Source organism: Anneissia japonica, unplaced genomic scaffold (genome assembly GCF_011630105.1).
Source record: "Anneissia japonica isolate Jap-2015-1 unplaced genomic scaffold, ASM1163010v1 scaffold550_len331619_cov169, whole genome shotgun sequence".
NCBI classification, from domain to species: domain Eukaryota; kingdom Metazoa; phylum Echinodermata; class Crinoidea; order Comatulida; family Comatulidae; genus Anneissia; species Anneissia japonica.
Window position 1 is genome coordinate 272,555 of NW_022731233.1, and position 5,892 is coordinate 278,446.

The 5,892-nt window shown below is 32.3% G+C and overlaps 2 long non-coding RNA genes across 2 annotated transcripts in view; both read left to right on the top strand.

The window, feature by feature from the left end:
• The first annotated feature begins 1,149 nt into the window (after nt 1–1,149).
• Nucleotides 1,150–3,077, top strand: LOC117115280. Its single transcript, XR_004446536.1, has 3 exons — nt 1,150–1,239; nt 1,794–1,889; nt 2,755–3,077. It is a non-coding gene; the product is annotated as an uncharacterized LOC117115280 (long non-coding RNA).
• Nucleotides 3,078–3,807: 730 nt separating this feature from the next.
• Nucleotides 3,808–5,892, top strand: part of LOC117115279 — a 22,850-nt gene continuing 20,765 nt past the window's right edge. The window contains exon 1 of the long non-coding RNA XR_004446535.1: nt 3,808–3,851. This is a non-coding gene — a long non-coding RNA (uncharacterized LOC117115279). The remainder of the gene's footprint in view (nt 3,852–5,892) is intronic.

Sequence of the window (5,892 nt, forward strand, 5' to 3'; positions counted from 1 at the left end):
TGTATTTCAGTATCCAATTGTTGATGTAGATGATTGAGGAATTGGATCCTAATTAATTACATGTGTAAATGGTGATTTAAAAAGGAGATAGAACATACTACTAAAGTGGGATTTCATTTCCAGAAGAACATTCAATAAAAGAAATAAAAATTCATTCTATTGGGCTGCACTATACTTTTGCGAATGTGTATGTAATTATTGTTTTAGTTTATCTTTGCCTAAATATAGTTCGAGGGGTGTCACAAGATATTGAATAATAATAATAATAATAATAATAATATAGGCCTACCTAGTAAAAATTAGTTAATTTTTATTTTAATGCCAAATTGACGTTCCATACAATATCGCCAAAAGTCAAGCGGCACAGTACAAAAGTCAAGTGGCGCAGTGCAAAAGTCAAGTGGCGCAGTGCAAAACTAAAGTGGCGCAGTGCAAACTCAAAATGCGTGTGCCACCATATTAGTTTTGCACTACACCACTTTAGTTTTGCACTGCGCCACTTTAGTTTTGCACTGTGCCACTTGACTTTTGCACTGTGTCCTTTTGGCGTAATATCGCGAAAAAGGACAAGCTACAATCGCAGTGCAAAAGTGGCACAGTGCAAAACTAAAGTGACGCAGTGCAAAACTAAAGTGACGCAGTGCAAAACTAAAGTTGTGGCACACGCATTTTGAGTTTGCACTGCGCCACTTTAGTTTTGCACTGCACCACTTTAGTTTTGCACTGCACCACTTTAGTTTTGCACTGCGACTGACTTTTGCACTGCGCCACTTGTAATTTGTCGTTCCATAGTGTTTGAAAGTTTGCACAGCTAAGTATAACATAAGAATATTCGATTGATTGATTGATTTTACAGTAGTGGATTCACCACACCACCCTCCAACTTCTTAATTATAAAAGAAAAAGAGAAAAAAAGAAGAATTATAATAAAATTTAGGTCTGTGAGTGCTAAAATCAGAAATGAAAGAGTAAATATTTTAATGATGACCCACAATTTGAGGTGATCAATTAATTTTATTTGGCTTTATATTTAAAGTTTGATTTTTGGTGGAAATTTTATTTCAGAAAAGAAAATTTGAAACTTAATTTCACTCTTTCTAACCCATCATTAAACTAATTGCATTTACTATAAATGTTCATTTGTTGTAGTTTTTGATTTTATTTGTCTCCCTAGAATCTAAAAGTGCATCGATCCAGTGGCAGTAGGGCATTTCCACCTTCAGAAATTGGCCTGAATAAGTAAGTTAACACTATTGGTAAATCATAATAATTCAATTTTCATGTCCTCATTTCACAGTAAATCTGAATTACATGTCATTACATATTTAAAACAAAAAAAAAATTAAAAACAAAAGAAATAAAAATGTGGAAAGTTAAAAATACACAGAAATTACAAATTCCATTCATGATATGTACATAGGATAATTAATTAACTATAACAAGATAAGAAAAGAATTGAAATTTCACAGCAAATATAAATGTAGGCCTACAGTTTAGGTGAATTACAAGGGAGACAGAGGAAAAAAAGATTTATTTTGGATTTACAGTATTTAGATCTTTTGTATTAAGTTGAGGAATTACACTGATTAGTGCTTTTACTTTACATATAGGTTTCAGAAATTTTCTGATATTTCATCATAAAATACGAAAACATTAAAATTTTTTAAATAATGGAATATTAATATTTAAAACTTAATACTGTTGTTATACTTATATCTCTCTGTTTTTTATTTTTTTGTGGTCATTTTTGAAGTTTTATTATAAGTTGAAAAAATTCATCTGGATGTTTATAGTTAGTAGGTTGTAAAGGTCATCGCACATTCATCTGCTAGACGGAAGTAATGAAATGCAGGTTGAGAATGAGACCTGACAGGTCTTAAAAATGTTCTGTAAGTACGTCTTCACCTTTGTTTATTTATAAAAAATAACAAAAACATAACATGGTACAATGTTTGCATATCGTCTGTTTTTTTAAGTGGTTGTAGCATTATTCCAGTGAAAATAGTCAAGTTTCACATAAATCATGTTCTAATAAAGTATTGAGGATCCCAAATGATCAAATAATTAGTTTAATCATTCTCATTAAAACATGGTTATGAATTATATATAACATTGTTTTGAATGTGGTATTGCATAGTGCCATGCATATAATTATAAGTTTCATTTGCTTTTATAATTGAATAATGTGATAATCGTATGCAATATGGTCTTACCTCAGCCCCAACTATGATTGGGCTGAGGGTATAGACCCTCCATCTGTGAAAGTCCCTTTCTTGGCCCCTTCTAATTCAAATTCCTGGATCTGTCGCTAGTTGTGTTTGAAGGTTTGCACAGCTAAGTATAACATAATAATATCTGATTCTTTGATTGACTGATTTTACAGTGACCCCCCACCTTTCTTAATTTTTTCAAATTATAAAAAAAAAAGAAGAATTATAATTAAATTTAGGTCTGAGAGTGCTAAAATCGTCAATTTTCTTACCTCAGCCCCAACCACGGTGGGTCTTAGGTGGGCTAGACCCTCTGCGGTGAATCTCCCTTCCTGGGCCCCCCAATTTCGAATTTTTGGATCCGCCACTGAACAAGCAATAGCATCCTTGTACAGTGTACGTAATCATAACACATTTTGTGTGAACACCATGTAGACTCTTAGCCCATGCTTCTTTAATAATAGTCAGTGTTAGATTTGTTAAACCTAAATGCATTGCCGTATATTAATATGTTAAAACATTATGAGATATTTATTTCATTCAGAATGTCCACCTTTGCCGCTGGGGTGCACCTAGATGTATAAGTATTTGTAATATTTGTTTTAATGGTAACATATGCGATGACAAGACAGGTAACTGTATTTGTGCACCAGGGTTTAAAGGAGAAAGCTGTGAAAATAGTAAGTCCAAACAAGTTGTTTTGGTATTTCATATCTACATTAAGTTTATTTCCAGACCTTGCATAATAGTAATGTCAAATTTCAAATATTTGAAAAAAATAAAATGTCATTTAAAACCAATAACTGGCTGAGTAAAAACAATATGTACAGATTGTCAACAGTTACAATTGACAAAGATGTGAGATTTTTTTTTTTTTTTTGTAAATAAATTAAAGAAACCGTGTATAAAAACTGCATCAATGACAGTAATCTTAAAGAGTACATCATTTTTGTCTCTCATATTTTTTACTTCTTGTGGAGGGCGCCATGAGCGTTTTACAAGTTTTACCGGCGCTTTACAAGTTTTTATTATTATTATTATTATTATTATTATTATTATTATTATTATTATTATTATTATTATTATTATTATTATTATTATTTTTTTCAGACTTTGTATGAATACTACAAAATACTGAAAAATTCCTTTGTTTTGTGTATAGCTACCTCCATGATACAGTAGCTACCGGGCTGTATTAATTGTTTAGTTGGTAATGATGTTTGCTTTGTAAGCGGCAGGTCCCGAGTTTGAATCCTGGTGGATTATGTTTTCATTATTTTTTTTTATCAAATGGGAAAGATGCGTGGGAATTTTATACATGGAGAATTATGATGTGGGCGGAAATACTGTATACACTCCCGGAGTGTGCTCTAGTAAATATTTTTATTGTTATAATTATAATTTTCAATATTATGTGTATTGTTTGTTTACTTTTATTGTTGCATGTATTATTGTTCTAGATACTATATTATTATTATTATTATTAATATTATTATATTGTATTGTTATTGTCTTAATTTTTTTTTTTTTTAAATGAAATAGTACAAAAATAAAAGAATTCTCAGCATCATAACAATTTCTCTTTTTTACAGTGTAATGATCAAAGAGAAGATGACGATCTAAGCTGTGAATTATTTGAAGGTGAGTTTCTAAGAATTATATCATATGCAAGATATAATGTTGTCATATAAACAGTATTTGTGAGGAATATTTATGAAATTACCTATTAACAATATTTTTTGTCTGGTATTGAAAGATGACTGGCAGTAATTATTGTCCCAGTACTGAAATTATGTGAATGACCCGCATCATCGCTAGTAATTAGCTCAGTTTTACATTTTTTAGATCCCAGTTGGGCTAAGTTTGGCCCGCGGGCTGCATGTGGCCTGACAGTGATTTTTTTGCTGCCTGCAAAAACACATTAAAAAGCCTATGTGTGCAGCCCGCCAACCATCTTTGGCTAGAAAACACCTTATTTTTTTATGGCCCATCACCTTTCATCTATAAAAATCAACAACAACACATCAATACAACATCAACCAACTATTCTCTCAATCTTCACTGAACTGATGAGCCTATAGGGGTAATCAAAGTACCGAAACAGCTCTATTATAGTCCACACTGATATTTCTCTTTTCACTGAATATATTGCCAAGGTTTATGCTTATTCTGTATGATCTCTCAGCAGCATGTGATACGGTTGATCACAACGTCCTGCTTGATCATCTTGAGACAGCATTTGGCATCAAAGGATATGCCCTTTACTGGATTAAATTGTTTCTGAGTTGTAAAGTAGTAGGGTTTCCATCTGGTGATTTCTCTGCACATCACATCCTTTACTTAATGCTGGTGTACCCCAAGAGGCTAAGTCATTGACCCCTGCTTATGTACTGTAGTTTGTACATTAGCCCACTAGGCAACATTATGGGAAGCTATATCACTTCAATGCTGATGATCTTCAGCTATATCTTCCTTTTAGTCCCTGAAATCTTTCTAGCTTTGATTTTTGCTCCATAAATTGCCCCACTGTTTTACCGATATTCAGAAGTGGGTGTAAGTGTGTACAGTAGGCTCAAGCTAAAGAGAAGAAAACAGATCAGGAAAAATGTATTGATCTTTCACTAGGGGTTACTACAGGTACCACCATGGAGTTATAAAATTAGAAATCAAGCCATCTAGCAGTGTCTACAAATTTGGAGGTTTCATTTTGCTCATCTGCTATTCTTAACCATCAGGTTACTTAGAAATCAGTGGAGAATCAGAAAGTTCATTGATGGGGAAACCTGTCATGCTACTGTTGGGGCTACTTTCCAGGTTAGATTATTGCAATTCTCTGTACACTGGTCGACTGAAGAAAGATATTTCATACATACATTACATCATTTATATAGCACAGTTTGAAAGATATTCACACTCTTCCGAAACTTCAAAATGCTTCTACCAGACTTAATTCTTAATTGTCTTGTAAAGCTTGTATACAAACTTGTCACTGAGACCACTTTTCTGTAAGTGTATCAATGACAACACTTTCCCATCTACATCCATCTACTTGTCTTTTCAACATGTTTGGCTGGGTTTGTAGTTTTTGCACTTAATTTTTATTTTTTTAACCAATCAATTACTTCATAACTCATGAAAGGATACTATGTTAATTTTTGTTTGGCAGGGGTGGGGGGGGAGTGTTTGAGGCTTTACTTGATGGAAATATTACAGTGGATGGTATGTTAACTAGTGCTTTATAATCGCAAAGAATAAGTGCTAAAAAAGTATCAAACAAGTAACAAGTATATGTCCTCCTCTCTCCTGTATTTTAGGATGTACTGATATTTCTGTATTCTTTAAGATACTGCTAAAGCCTTGTCTGTGCTGCTGATAACAGTTTACAATTGTTACCCTTTTTTTTATGTAGTCAAGGAATTTGGTACATGCAAAAACAACTGACAGCAACTCCTTAATTCAGTGTAGTTTATTAAGAAATTCATTTTATAACATTAAATAATTTTGCTCTCAGAAACTTAGGATGGAACATTGTTTGAAATGTTAATTGAGTGATTGATTGATTGATTGATTTGATTGATTTATTTTCCACATAGTGAACAAAAACAAAACATATACATGATCAAACATATTCAAAAAATCTATGTGGATGGAGACCACAATAAGTTTAAGAAAAACTTTAAGA